Source organism: Mytilus galloprovincialis, chromosome 8, assembly GCF_965363235.1.
Source record: "Mytilus galloprovincialis chromosome 8, xbMytGall1.hap1.1, whole genome shotgun sequence".
Lineage (NCBI taxonomy): Eukaryota > Metazoa > Mollusca > Bivalvia > Mytilida > Mytilidae > Mytilus > Mytilus galloprovincialis.
This window is the reverse complement of record NC_134845.1, coordinates 24,060,722-24,076,551: the sequence shown is the minus strand read 5'-3', so window position 1 is coordinate 24,076,551 and position 15,830 is coordinate 24,060,722. Positions and strand designations below refer to the sequence as shown.

General features: G+C 33.1%; 1 protein-coding gene across 4 annotated transcripts in view; it reads left to right on the top strand.

Annotated features, from left to right (window-relative positions):
• LOC143085371 (deoxycytidylate deaminase-like) overlaps positions 1–15,830 on the top strand; it is a 250,128-nt gene that overhangs the window by 51,439 nt on the left and 182,859 nt on the right. Inside the window, exon 1 of one of the 4 annotated variants that reach the window (XM_076261654.1) lies at positions 9,669–9,755. The exons of 2 other annotated variants lie outside the window; for them this stretch is intronic. The gene's annotated coding sequence lies outside the window, so the exon portion shown is untranslated. Of the gene's footprint in view, positions 1–9,668; positions 9,756–15,830 lie in introns of those variants that run through there. One more of the 4 variants, XR_012981320.1, reaches the window with a different exon arrangement.

Below are 15,830 nucleotides of genomic sequence, written 5' to 3'. Positions count from 1 at the left end.
TGAATGTTTACCTCTATGTATTATGAGGGTTATCAAAAGTAAAAAAAAAAAATAATACTAATATACAACCTGTCGCCCTCTGGCATGGCGTGACAATATCTCAACTACATTTCACTTAATATGTGATGTCCCCTCATATAACTATTGTTCAAACCAATTGATAAAATATCAAATACATTTGTATATATAATAAATAGAAAAAGTAGTTTAAAAAAATGAAAATATGTAAGAATAATATTTGCGACACCAACAAAAAAGGGGGGTCTACTCAAAAACGTATGATGATCTATGATCTAATTTTTAAAAGGTTTATCCCCCTATCGATTTTTTGAAACTGAAACTTTTGCGTATTAATTGGCTTACAACATTAAATTTAAGAGCTATTTTGTCTTTGTTTTAGCTGGTGCAACTGAGGCTAGATTGTCTGAAGATGATTCTGAAATGGCCTGTACAGGGTCCCAGGATTTATTTCAGTCAGCTATGGAATGCCAATCTGAGTCCTCACTACAACCTCCAACACCTCCTTCACCTCAGTCGCCATCAGTTCTCTCGGGGTTTATTGGTAACCGGGCAGTACCAATTGTGGTAAACCTACCTGTGAACAATGAATCCCGTGCCGTCCCTACAGCTGCTACAGTGACAAAGAAGAGAAAAGCCACAGCAGGAGATGTTCATGAGCTTCAGGTGAATATATAACAGTGAACCATGTCCGGTAGTATAATGTGTCCTTAGTACTTTGTTGGCAATACATGTATAGCTCTTTTTTGAATATATGTACTGGTAGTAATATTAAACATTGATTGTTAAATTATACTTTCATTAACATCAAGGGACAAATGTTTCATTCATATTCAGGACTATTTTCCAATTTATATACTGTCTACACATATACAATTTAGTGCACTCCCACAGAGTGTCACACTGGGATCGAAGACTTACATTCACCCTGTTTGTCCGCTCCTCCCAATTAACCGAACAAATTCAGATTTGGTCAGCAGATGAGTTATGACATATGAGCACTTTCATATTAGTCAGATGTTGCTTGATGCTGATACATGAACGCTGAGTATCCTTTTAAATAAGTCTTTTTAACTGACACAGACAAAGTAATGTTCTCTAAAATGGCGTCCAAGCAAACAATCAAAAAGAAGATTACCAATGGATACCTTTATTGCAAAATACGACCTTTCTATACATATTTTTGGAGTATTTGGCCCTTTCCTCTAAATGAAGTTTCGAAATTTTTTGTCACATGGTTACAATATCCCACATCTATATATATCATTTTCTATGTTGATCGGTTTTCTTGAAATACATTGTAGTCATTCAGCTGTACAGGAGCTTGTAATTTTCTTACAAATTAGTCATGTACAATTGTTGATTAATTCATATCATTAATATTTCTGTTTTTTTCAACAGGTTGTGTATTTTAGGGGTGAAATTGAAAAACAGAAGAAGGAGATGAAAAAGCTGGACTTGCAAATAGAACTGCTGGAGAGAATCAAGGCAAAGGAATACCAGCCAATGTCGCTGTCACAGTGTCTAGAGGCTCTTGGTACTACCAACTAATATTAATTGTTATCTTCTCATGTTATATTGATTAAAAGTTATTTTCAAAAGAGAAAAAAAATGATTATATATTTCCCATTATTATACATGTTGTATATTTGAATGAATTAGAATCCCGCTAACATGTTTAACCCTGCCACATTATTTATGTATGTGCCTGTCCCAAGTCAGGAGCCTGTAATTCAGTGGTTGTCATTTGTTTATGTGTTACATATTTGTTTTTCGTTCATTTTTTTACATAAATGAGGCCGTTAGTTTTCTCGTTTGAATTGTTTTCCATTGTCTTATTGGAGCCTTTTATAGCTGACTATGCGGTATGGGCTTTGCTCATTGTTGAAGGCCGTACGGTGATCTATAGTTGTTAATGTTTGTGTCATTTTGGTTTTATGTGGATAGTTGTCTCATTGGCAATCATACCACATCTTCTTTTTTATATAAAGGAGGTCTTAACTATTAACCTCAACGATCTACATGTATATAACAGTTATCAATAAAACTTCCCGAAATTATTGAACAACACAGAACAGAATCAAGCACCTGTTTTTATATCATGTTGAACTTGGTAGGGAAAATGTTCGCCAATTTCTTTTCTGAATATCGAATACGTTTGTAATTGAAGTGATGTGTAAAATGGGAACCAAATAGTTCTGACAAAAAAAATAGAAACTGTAATTGATCTGAGACATGAAAAGCATCTTAAGTCTGCCTGTGTCACTTGTGTAAAGAGTTTGACTTCATGAGCAATAATTGAATCTTTTACTTTAAAACGTAAACACTTATCGAATAAAGTTTCAATGTTATTAAATATATGGTAACAAGAAAATGCTTAAATCAAACTATTTTGCACTTTGGTGAATAGTTGTTTCACTGACAAACACCCCATGTCTCCTTATTTTGAACATCATCAAAATAAAACATTGTTACCATTAAGACCATGGTGTAATAAAACTGGTCTTCAATAAATTAGGATCATGTGTCTATGAAAAAGTAAGAAAGCATATTAAAGTGTTAATAATATGTATTTCATTGGTTAAAAAATAATCTGGCAACATGTTCTCTCGTGTTTCTTCCATCTTGCACTCCTAGAAAGGCTGGAACTTGCACGGGCTGATCAAGTCGAACACCAGCACCGTCGTCATTCACCAACGGTTCATTTCTGGACAAGGCGATGTTATGCAACACTGCACATGCACCAAAAATTCTGCATACTTTTTCTGGTTTCATTCGGACCTTAAATATGAAAAAGTATATGCTCATTTCAGTTTCAAGTTATTAGAGCAACTAGTAGTAAATGAAAAGGTGTCAGGCATGCAGAAATAGTTATCCTTTTTTATATGTCTTGACATATAGATAATATGCAAAAGTCATTTAAAATACCTTTATTCAATGTTTTGACATTATAGTTCATTCTTTGCACTTAGATAACTGTTCTAGAAAATTGACGGCGGTGATACCAAATGCATGTTCAAAATTCTAAATTGAAGACAAATTTACAACACTTGACAAAGATCCTGAAGGACAGCCTTTTGTTGATCAAGGCGGGCCTTTTTTCCAAATTTATATATTCGGGTTGCTGTCTCACTGACGTTTAACAAACATCTCTCAGTCATTTTTGTGTAACCATTTCATGGATTTTGTTCTTTATTTATGTATGAATTGCAATGTCAAATCTGTATTTAATATAAATATACCTCAGAATGAAGGACATGAAACCGTCTTTTCAAAATACCAAAAGTCCTCTCTATAACGGATCTAGTACTGGCATGGCATCCGTTGAACCTTTGCTGGTGTCTCTCTGTTGGATTGGCATATGGAGTAAGCAGGTAAGGGCGACAAGCATATCCACTGTCCCCAAGAATAACACCATCTATCAATCCCCTGTGATTTGTCTGGAGGTGATTAGACAAAGTTGATGTGTTGAATATGTGGGAGTCGTGAGTGGAGCCTGGCCAGTTTGCAAATATATTGGTAAACCTGCCTGTAAATATAAATTCAGTGTTTAAAAAAAAAGAAAAAAGACAATTTAAAAAATATAGCAGATTGTTTAATTATGCAAGTACATTAGGAACTTATCATTATTTATCTGGGAGGGGGCTTGTCAAAAGACAGGGGGGGGTAATTTTTTTCCTGTATGTGGAATAGGGGGGGGGGGGGGGTAATTTTTTTCCGGTATGTGGAATAGGGGGGTTCAAATTTTATTGTAAATTCAAACAGAGGTAAATAATGATAAGTCCCCAATATTTTTTGCACAAAGACATAAGTAGTTTGAACATCATTTATCATGGTACCGGTTTTATTTATTTTAAGATCCCTTTCAGTTAATTTATAACTCTCATTCCCTCAAAATCTGTATTTTTTAGTCTAAAAAAACAAATATTTGGCATGTTAATATTTTGACATGTTTAATAGAAGGGGGGGGGGTCACATTTTTTTAAATGTTTTTTTTTTCCGGGGGGGATCAAATAAAAATAGTGAAATATTATGGGGGGGATCATGAAAATTGTATATGTTTGAATTCAAAATTACCAGCCCCCTCAGGTAAATAATGATAATTAAGTCCCTAATAACGCACCTGCTAAAAAAGAAGTCACACAAAGTACCACACAGTTATTCCTCAACAAACTTCATTACTGACATTTTTTTAAAACAAGAAAATTCGGATATAAACAAACATAAAGCTATTACTATATGATTAAAAAAAGAGAATTTGAAATCACAAAGAGTGAAAGAAATCAGTGCAAATCACACGGTATCATAGACAAGTCATATTAATTTAACTAGAGTTATGCCGCTTTGTACCGTGATTTGAAGTTCTTTGTCATATACTGCAAATAAAAAATACAATGTTGCACAGCTAAAAGGTCCCACAAATTGAAGAGTAGTTCATGTTTTACCTTTCTGTGTTGACAAGATGAATAAAATGGAAACCTTAAATCTTTTTCAAGTGTTATAAAGACCAGACTAAATGTAATCGAGCCTCCGAAATTTGGGTCGAAACAGAAGGACCCAGTTGTCTCTATTGATAATGTCAAGGTAATTTTAAAGGGAGAGAACAATTTAAAAAGATGAACAACGACGAAACATGGAATGACAAAATACAGATTAAAATACCTTCAAAATCACAGACAGCTTGCACATTTATGCTGTGGTACCCCTTTCTGTTTACATAGGATGGTTCATCATCTGATGGTGCCTGTATTCTCACATGTGTGCAGTCAATGCACCCCAAAACATTCGGAAAGTTGCTTTGCCTGTAAAACCCACATTTTATCCTGTTGATCGAATCCACATCTGTAGGCCAACTCACAAAATCGTCCTTAATGTCAATCAAGGCATCTGTCACATCATTTACAACACGAGAAACTGTTCCTTTGTCATACCCCAATGTATCTCCAATAACTTGCAAGAATGAGCCGGATGCATAGAAACGCAGTGCAATACATACTTGCTGTTCAACAGTCAGTGCTGTTGCTTTATTAGTTGGCCTCCTGAGTCTGTCTTGTAGAAGATTACAAAGGTAAGCAATTGAGTCCTTGCCAAATCTATACCTCCTTCTAAGTTCATCATCATTTAAATTTGTTAAATGTGAAATAGTTCCTCTAAAAACTCTGTCCTTTCTGGGTCTCAGTGGTGGCATTAACAAAGCAGCCATTTTCTAATTATACCTTGGTTAAATGGTTTAACGCTGCTACCTACCATCGTTAAATTTCACCCAAGTTAAGAACATTATAACGGAGCGTTAAAACTAACTATGAGATGAACAACAGGATTAACGAGACGTTAAATTTTAACGATACGTTAGCAAAATTTAACGGAGCGTTAGTGCTAACGACAAGTTGAACAACCGGCCCCTGCTAGTTAGGTATATCCCCTCTCTTAAGGATTTATTAAATATAATATGGAGCGGAACTGCTACCTTTTCTGGACATAGCTTTAGCATCTTATGACTGATCACATCAGGACCAGATGTTTTGGTTGGATCTAATATCTGAATAATATCTATTATTTCTTTTAAATTTACTTAGATAAAATTGAGAAAGGAAATGGTGAATATGTCAAAGCGACAACCACCCGACCATAGAGCAAACAACAGCCGAAGGCAACCAATGGGTCTTCAATGTAGCGAGAATTCCCGCACCCGTAGGTGTCCTTCAGCTGGCCCCTAAAATATGCATAATAGTACAGTGATAATGGACGTCATACTAAACTCCGAATTATACACAAGAAACTAAAATTTAAAATCATACAAGACTAACAAAGGCCAGAGGCTCCTGACTTGGGACAGGCGCAAAATTGCGGCGGGGTTAAACATGTTTATGAGATCTCAACCCTCCCCCTATACCTCTAGCCAATGTAGAAAAGTAAAAGAATAACAATACGCACATTAAAATTCAGTTCAAGAGAAGTCCGAGTCTGATGTCAAAAGATGTAACAAAAGAAAATAAATAAAATGACAATAATACATAAATAACAACAGACTACTAGCAGTTAACTGACATGCCAGCTCCAGACCTCAATTAAACTGATTGAAAGATTATGTCTTCATCATATGAATATCAGGTACAATCCCTCCCGTTAGGGGTTTAGTATCATACTATCATAAAATATATGAGAAGAACATAACCCGTGTCATGCCAACAACTGTTTTTTTAGAAATAAATGTGTTTAGTTCCGATGCAAAGACCCTATCAGTGAATCAATGTTAAAGCCAAAATATGCAATCTTTAATGACCTGACAACAGTATCGTAACTATATCCCCTTTTAATAAGTCTATTTAAAGGTTTTGTTAGTTTCTGAGGAGAATACTGACATTTTTGTGCTTTATAAAGAATATTTCCATAAAATTTTGGATGTGAAATACCTGAACGTATAAGATGTCTGCATGTTGAGTTATATTTACGAATTATTTCCTTATACCGGTGATAAAATTTAGTAAATGTTTTGACCAGTTTGTGATATCGAAAACCCTGGTGTAATAATTTTTCAGTAATACATAAATTTCTCTCGCTAAAATCTAATACATTGTTACATACACGAGCGAATCGTACAAGTTGAGATATATAAACACCATAAGATGGTGACAAGGGAACGTCACCATCTAAAAATGGATAATTAACAATAGGAAATGAAAAATCATCTCTTTTATCATAAATTTTTGTATTAAGCTTCACGTTTATGATATAGATATCAAGATCGAGGAAAGGGCAGTGGTCATTGTTATCATTAGCTTTATTTAAAGTAAGTTCTAGATATCTGAAAACTTACTATAAGTTTTTGTATCAAATTCGGGCAAATCAACATGTTCTTCATCTAGTTTTGAAATCATACTAAAATATATTCGTTAAACAAAAACTTAATTACATTTCTCCTCATCTTCATATACAGTATCATTCAGTTCATTATCATTTATTATATTTTGGAGAGGAGGTATGGTTTCTGAACCTTTTTTGGATTTAATTAACGTTTTCATTAATTTCCAATACGTTTTTGAGTTTGAGGGTTGTTTTGATATTAGACCGTCCAAATTTGTTTAAAATTTTCTTTGGCGATTTTTTTCATATTATTTACAATATTTCTCTGTTTTTTGTACTTCATAATATTATTTTCACAATTAGATTTAATCGCTTTTTTTTCTTAATCTGTCTCGAATTCGAATTTCATGTCTTATGTCATTATTGAACCAGTGTTTGTCATTATGTTGTACAGTTACTATTTTAGTAGGAATGCTTTTTTTAGCTATTTTCAAAAATTCTATTGTAAAACATTTACACATCTCATTAGTGGTTTTACTGTCGGGAAGCATGGTAGTCCAGTCTATTTCGTCTAATATCTCAGCAAATTTGGATGTATCAGCCCGATCGTAAAGCCATATTTCTCTTTTAAAAGATTTAAAGTCGGACATTGGACATTCGAAAATTGCAATAGGTGCATCATGATCACTAATTGCAGTTGGAGTTTTTAGAACATTTGAAAAGGAACATGACATGGAGTCACTTATAATAATTGGATCTAGCAGATCTTGGTAGATAAAGTTTTTAATCATTTTTGTTTTGATTAGATTGATCAAAACTGAGCTTAAAAAATATAATTAAATAATGCTGAATGCATTTAAGTTTTTTTTTAAACTGGATTGAAAAGTGTTGATATATTTAAATGTTTTATGAATTTGTCGTCTCAGACGTTCGGTCCCAATAGTACCTGATTAAAAATATAGTATAGCTTAAAAAGCTATCCAGTAAATGTTTTTTTCTGCAATGAAATGCAATGTTGATTTCCTATGGCGTTGTCAGTTTATTTTCGATTTATCAGTTTGACTGTTCCTCATGTATCTTTCGCCCCTCTTTTCCGTCAACTGTCAAAATCAAGAGAATATATTTTCTTATGAAACCAGATTTGACGTAGTACTATGAATTGGTGGTATTACATCTTTATAGCTAGCTAAAACTCTCACTTGCATACAATTATTTGTATTGACAACAATGTGTGAGCAAAACAAAATAAGTAAAAATGTCAAAAATTGGGCTAAAGCAGACAACATTGTTATATATATTCTTTTTATAAAAAAAACATTAAGCATTTCAACAACAAAAAGATGGCATCTTTAGATTCTACAGACAATTTTTATAAGCACAAACGAACGACAAGAATACAAAATTGACATAGCACAATAGCACAATGGCGGGATGTACATGTGTAAGTGCTAACCAATTTGCCATATTCAATTAATTTTTCTTAGCATAAATACATGGACAATTTTAAGACGGCATTTCCTTATTTGCGGTGTTTTCTCTTCATCCTTAATTTTAATGCTATTATAGATTTTTAGAAGTTAACTTTTTTTCAAGTCATCATATTTAGAATTAACCATTTCGACAGATCTTTAAAGATTTGTCTAATTTCACGTACACTTTGATGAACACACATTTACAGGTGCCAGCTTTGGTTCCCTCTGACTAACGAACTGGTTTTTTTTTTGTCTTCGTAGAAAACATTCCACACTTCCAGTATTGTAATTTTAGATATAATTCCTGACGAAATAGCATATAAAGAAATTTTGGCAATGTTTTGTTTTATCTGTGAATTTATGTAACCCTAACTTTTAACCTTCATACTTGAGGAAGGATTACGCTGCTATAGATGAAACGGATGAGGATGCCACTATAACAAAAACACATTTCCATGACCGATTCGGCCTAACCAAAGTCATTGATATACATTTAAAATGATGATTTATAATGTTTGAATCTATGACATGAAATCAGACAGATCTCGGATGAATACAAATTACGCAGTAACAGAATTATCCGTGTCTGTTTATATTTATATTTATATTTTTTATGTCCAGTGACTATTTTCAGTGCTCGGATGTATTTTCGGTGATAAATTAGAAAAAGACAAATAATAAAAATACTGACCTCCGAGGAAAATTCAAAACTGCAAGTCCCTAATTCAATGGCAAAATCAAATGATAAAACACATCAAACGAATGGACAACAAATGTCATATTCCTGATTTGGTACAATGTAGAAAATGTGGATGAAACCAGGTTTAAAAGTGCTAAATCTCTCACTTGTATGGCAGTTGCATCAAACTCCATTAAATTTATAACGATGCGTCTAGAATTAGAACAAAATTCTAAAACATTATACGGAATCAACGCATAGTTAATTGGGTTTTATTTTTGCATTTTTTCATATAATGGTTTACGTTTTCTTATGCCTAAATAACAAATGAGAATTTATATCACATCGATGATAATGGTTTTACAGTAATGCCATTAAAACAGCACTACACAATACCAGGTCGTGTATCAAAAGCATGACGTCAGTTACCACACATTATGGCGCATTTATATTATATATACTGCATGCAGTATATATACTGAATAGAGTAACTGTTTGTTTGTTGCGTATTTATCTAATCACATACATCAAAATCATTTAATTATGTGGAAGCTTGGTATTGATAACAACGTAGATTAGGTATTATGTTATATTGAAGTTTTGTTATTATTTAAGCGTTGCTAAATGAATATTTATTAGATACAAAATGTAGATAAACAATGTATAAAAACTAAATGTTGGATATTTACTTAATCGAATCACAAGGGTTGATAACATGCATTCATTTTTCATTGATTGGCAATAACGTAAATGTTATTTATTTATTGAAGAAATCTGAGGAGGTAAGAAAATAAATGATAAAATAGATATAGGAAGATGTGGTGTGAGTGCCAATGAGACAACTCTCCATACAAATAACAATTTAAAAAGTAAACCATTATAGGTTAAAGTACGGCCTTCAACACGGAGCCTTAGCTCACACCGAACAACAAGCTATAAAGGGCCCCAAAATTACTAGTGTAAAACCATTCAAACGGGAAAACCAACGGTCTAATCTATATAAACAAAACGAGAAACGAGAAACACGTATATATTACATAAACAAACGACAACTACTGTACATCAGATTCCTGACTTAGGACAGGTGCAAACATTTGCAGCGGGATTAAACGTTTTAATGGATCCAAACCTTCTCTCTTTTTCTGAAACAATAGCATTAGAACATTTTAAGACAAGAATTCTTTAACATCTGATGATTTCAGCCTAAAATAACTGCTATTAGTACAGTTTAATAGTATTCTAATACGATATTTATTGGGTCGGTAAATTCGATATGGGGTTCGCTGTCAGTATGTGGTCGAACATGTCAATTTCGACATATTTATGAAATCATACATTGACATTATGACACTAAAGTCTGCCAAGTGTATTTGCCTATGTTTTACATAGTTTTAAAATGCTTGAAAATTTTTTAGTTGTTTTGCATTGCCAGGGTCAAAATAATTACCCTTATCATACAATCTCCTATTTTAACCAATAGCTAAAGATACCAGAGAGATCTTTTTTTACGTGATATCCACAAACGTTTACGTTAATGTTGTTGTATTAGGTGCTCTGTCATGGATCTGTTAGTAAGCACATAAGGCATATTTGATGTTTGGTTGTTTGCATTGGTTAAAAGATAAACTACCCAGTAGTTTGCTAGACTAATGATCTACATGCTTATTACAACATTTAAACAGGGAATCTTTCTCGTAATTAATTTGTTCATTTGTTCATTTGTCAATTTATGTTATTCCAAACCTATAAATTAATTGACTCAGTAGTGCATTTTAAGTTAACGTAAAGGATTTTGTGTAGCTGAAAAAGGTACAAAAGTATTATGTCTGTAGCTGTCAAATAGAATTATAGACCCCTTGACATAAAGTTATCCATATTTTGAGTGAGAGATGGGATATTTTTTTATAATGCCCCCCCCCCCCCAAAAAAAAATAGAAAAAAAAGTGAACAACACTGTTAAAATCTTGTTCAGAAATTCTAGGTTGGATTTTATTTTATTTACGTGAGGGGTTGGGGTGACACGGTGTGCTCCTTTTCCCAAATTACTCTTATCTTTTTTCTCCTAATCTTATCTTAATTTGTTGTCCCCTGTATTTTATTATCCCACTTTTTATAATCCTATATCCAACATCCCCACTTCAAGGTTGTAACCCCCCTTTCTTTATTCCCTTTCATAAGATTATATCATTTTTTGAAGTTCATACTATCGTTTTTCATTGTCAAATTTCGAAAAAAGCAAGATTTATCACAAATATTGATATCGCCGTTATTAGCCATGATCTTAAATTGAAAATCAGTGATCAGATTACACGCGCCCCCTCGGTGCTACTGAAGATAATATTACACACACTATCGAAAGCACATTATATGACATGCTCATTGCAATGGCCGGACAAGTAGCCCTGGCACTATTCTTCCGGCTAGCCGGACAAATAGCCACTCTGTTTTTTTAACGCCCCCGTCCTCCCGCTCCCCCCTTTTTTTTATATTTCAAGCGTCAGCTTTTTGTGACTGATATTTACTCCTACGCACTATTCAAATATCGGTTTGGTTTTGCAAAAGTTTTACCGAGGACAAAAAAATAAATTCAGCCGAGTCCGTATAATTATATAGAAATTACAACATTTTCTTGTAATGAATTTAGATAAGATTCACTGGGGTAAAGCTGATGACCGTAACTGCATTCACGGTCATCCCAAGATGTCGGATGAAAAATTAGGTCAGTATCTGTATTGTCTGTTACAGTGTTTCTATATCATTTTCTTTACAAAGGAGACATTGATTCGATGTAAATTTATAAAAGATTGACACGGAAATCACAAATTACTTCCGAGAAATGTGCATGAAACAGGAAATTCGATTTAAAAAAATCGCTAAGATGACCGTAAATCACAATCGAGATGACCGTAACAGAATCAGCAATTCATAACAAGGGTGACCGTAATTGGTTAAAAGATGACCGTAATTTGTAAAGGATGACCGTAATTTCTAAATGATGACCGTAACTTTTAAAGGATGATCGTCAATTCTAAGAAATATCCGTATTTGTATGACTACTTTTTTTGTATCAAATGATTAATGGTGTTGATATAAATCATATTTATATGAGAGTATTATCCTATAGGTAGGAGAAAATAAGACGTGCTTTAAATACAGAGTTCACCATATATATCTTTTTTTACGGTAGAGGGTATAATTTTTAAAATGAACATACAACAAAACATGCACATGAAAAAGTGGGGAAAACATGCAACAAAAGCGCGATTAAATGACACCTTACAAGTATAATAAAAAAAAAAGTGTCCTGCACAGCCTCTAACTAAAAGCCAAAAGGTTTTTTTTTTTATTTCTGGAATTCCTTGTAATGACATATAATAAATGCACTTTTTAAAAATGCCAATGGATGTAGACTACAGCCATTGATATTATATCGTCTTTGATTTGTCTTCTATTTTGTCTTGCAAGTAAAATAACAGAACCTGTTTTTAAAATACTACGACCAAACTAGTGAAGGCGAGCTCCAGCAAAGTAGATCCTTAAAATAGTCTTATGCGTATAGCGTATCACAAGGGGCAGGGGCGGTCGGATGTAGCCATTTAAAAAAAGGGGGGTCCCAACCCAGGGTAAAGGGGGTTCAAACTATATGTGTCCCCATTCAAATGCACTGATCGGTAAATAAAAAGGGACCCCCCTTTTGGATCCTACACTGAGGGGAACCTTGTCAATTTGTATATACAGCAATGTTATTCATGTTATTCATATATATATAAAGACAAACTAAGATTTTAATCTGCTTCCTCAGGCTCGATTACCGTACACTGCCGTATATTCGTATGTTTGATTAGTGTTTTTATGCTCCATTCATGGGCATTATGTTTTCTGGTCTGTGCGTCCGTTCGTTTGTTCGTCCGTTCGTCTGCTCGTTCGTCCGTCTGTCCCGCCTCAGGTTAAAGGTTTTTTTTGGTCGAGGAGGTTTTTGATGACGTTGAGGTCCAATCAACTTGAAACTTAGTACACATGTTTTCTATGATATGATCTTTCTAATCATAATGCCAAACTACAGTTTTTTCCCCATTTTAACGGTCCACTGAACATAGAAAATTATAGTGTAGATGAGGCATGTACTAGAGACACTTCAGAGGGACACATTCTTGTTTCTTCTACTTTTCGTCGTATCTCTGTCAATTTGTATTAAAATTTTAAAGTCGTTATCATCGGCAATAAATTAATATTTCATTGTTAACGAGAAATTTGCAATTTACTATCATTGTCATGAACTCAAAATACGGCAAACAGTTAAAAAATAAATTGATGAAACATGTTTATATCCGCTACCTAAGCCCCTATTGAGACAAACACAACAAAAAGCTATGAATACAAATACGGATATTCTTAAAATTGAGGGTCATCATTTAAAAGTTACGATCATCCTTTATAAATTACTGTCAATCTTTACAAATTACGGTCATCTTTTACAAGTTACGGTCATCTGTTTACCAATCACGGTCATCCTTGTTTTATGTTACGGTCATCTTGAAAATATTTTGATAATGATTTACGGACATCTTAGCGATTTTTTCAAATTGAATTTCGCGTTTCCTGAACATTTTTCGGTAGTAATTTGTGATTTCTGTTTGAATCTTTTATAAATTTACATCGTATCAATGTATACTTTGTAAAGAAAATGATATAGAAACACTGTAACAGACAATACAGATACTGACCTAATTTTTCATCCGACATCTTGGGATGACCGTAAATGCAGTTACGGTCATCAGCTTTACCCCAGTGAAGATTAAGAAATAAATACTCTATTTTATATCTAAAACACTGTTACACATGCAAGTGTGTATATTATCAGGTTTCACAAATTTATCGTATATGTTTGCATGCGATTTAGAAATACAATAAAACTAACAAATTCATTTATATTTCAATGAAATAGAAGCAATTTAGAAATATAATAAAACTAACAAATTCATTTATATTTCAATGATGTAGAAAATTATTATGCCACATTTCTGAAACATTACGGAATTAGGTACATCTATAGATTGAAATAAACAATTAATTTCCCCATAGGCGACAATGGTAGCCTTTTTCGAGATACAGACTTTAGAAAATTGATTTTTTTAACGAATCCTTGCTAGAATCAAAGAAAAGTTATTAGGACAGTATTTTTTGGTCCCAAAAATATAGGTTCGCGTTGCTTTTCTCAGCGTATTTTCTACTTATCTCCCATGCCTATCAATTTTGCCCTTAAAATACGTGTCTTGTCCTAGCGTTAAAAAGTCATCTCAGTGCCTCTAGGGCTACGGAATAATTTTTATTTTGCCTTTTGTATAAAGCAGAGTGCACGAAGTCTCTAAAAATAAAAAATAACGGGCGCACATATCGACCAATCAGGATTAGCCATACTCTTAATTCTGAATACCATGTTATGCTCATAAAATGGCTGCGCCCATAAAGTCTAATGGTGTATTGTAACCTATAGACAGATTTTTTTCCTTTAACTTTAGTAATGGTGATACATGTTATCGTTATAGATTTTAGTAAAAAACTATTAAAATATTGGTAATTTAAAATTTGTTTGAAGATACTAATGTTCAGTGGCAAATATTTCATGATGATTAATAGGAGTAGTCATCCCTATGAGACTAGACCACTTTTTCCCCATAGACCCAATGTTAAAGCCGCCATTTTGTTTGGTGGAGGGAATTTTCGACAAGGGTCAAGTGGTCATTTTTTTTTATTTAGTAATATAATTAGGGAAATGTTGTGTTTTCTTAATTGATAATTAATTATGTCTTAATTAATAATTAATTATGACAATTAATAATGTAATTAAGTATAATGATTAATTTTTAATCAAATATTTCGTGATGACGAAGTCTAATTCATATTAAATTGATTAATTTCTACTCGGGTAAATAGGGTTTGACCCAATTAATTAATCCAGACAAAACCTTTTTTTGTTGTTGTTGATGACCAGTTAAAGAATAAACAGTATGCCATCCTTTGTATTTCAAAACATGTACAGCGTATTCCAAAATATTTTCTTCAACTTTGCCGTATTTTATATGACCTACTAAGGCCGTGTTCACACCAAAATCCATGTACAGTAAACTTGTTTACAATTAGTTTAATGAACTGGACATTGGTTTCACATTAAATTTGTTCACATCTATACACCTTGTTTAATTACCTGTACATAAGATTTGTTCACATTTGTAAACTCTATGTCATTTAAATGTTCATTTCATAGAATCGAATGAAACATTTTCGGACAACTTTTCTAGCAGTAATAGAACGACCATTTGACTCTAAATAGGGGGAATGGAAATATTCCGAACCCCAATTGGATAAAGAAAACAATTCTTGTTCTACAGATGATAAAAAATATTCTGAATCAAGAGTTTCCCCATACATTAAAGTGTTAAATGTTGAAGAAAAAAAAATTGATTACTAGTATCGAAGAAAAAAAACCGGAATAAAACGTTTGCGCGGCAAAATTCTGACTCAAATAAATAAACAAAATACCCCCCCCCCCCCTTTTTTTTTTAAGTTAAGTGGTTACTTCTTTATGAAAGCCATTTTGATGATTTGCAGTAGTTTAAAGATACTAAAGATGTCTCGATTCAGCATTAGAAAACGTAGGCTGCAACAGCGTGCTTACAGACGAAGAAGAAGGATTAATATATTAGGGATCACTATATTTCTGTCTTTTCTGTTTGTTCAAATGGTATTTCTTCTCCAAGAAGTATTTGGCAAAGGGAGTGGGTAATGTTTTTTTTTCTTTTTAAGTGTAATTTCACGGATCCGAGATACTAGACAAACAATACATTTACCTCACACTT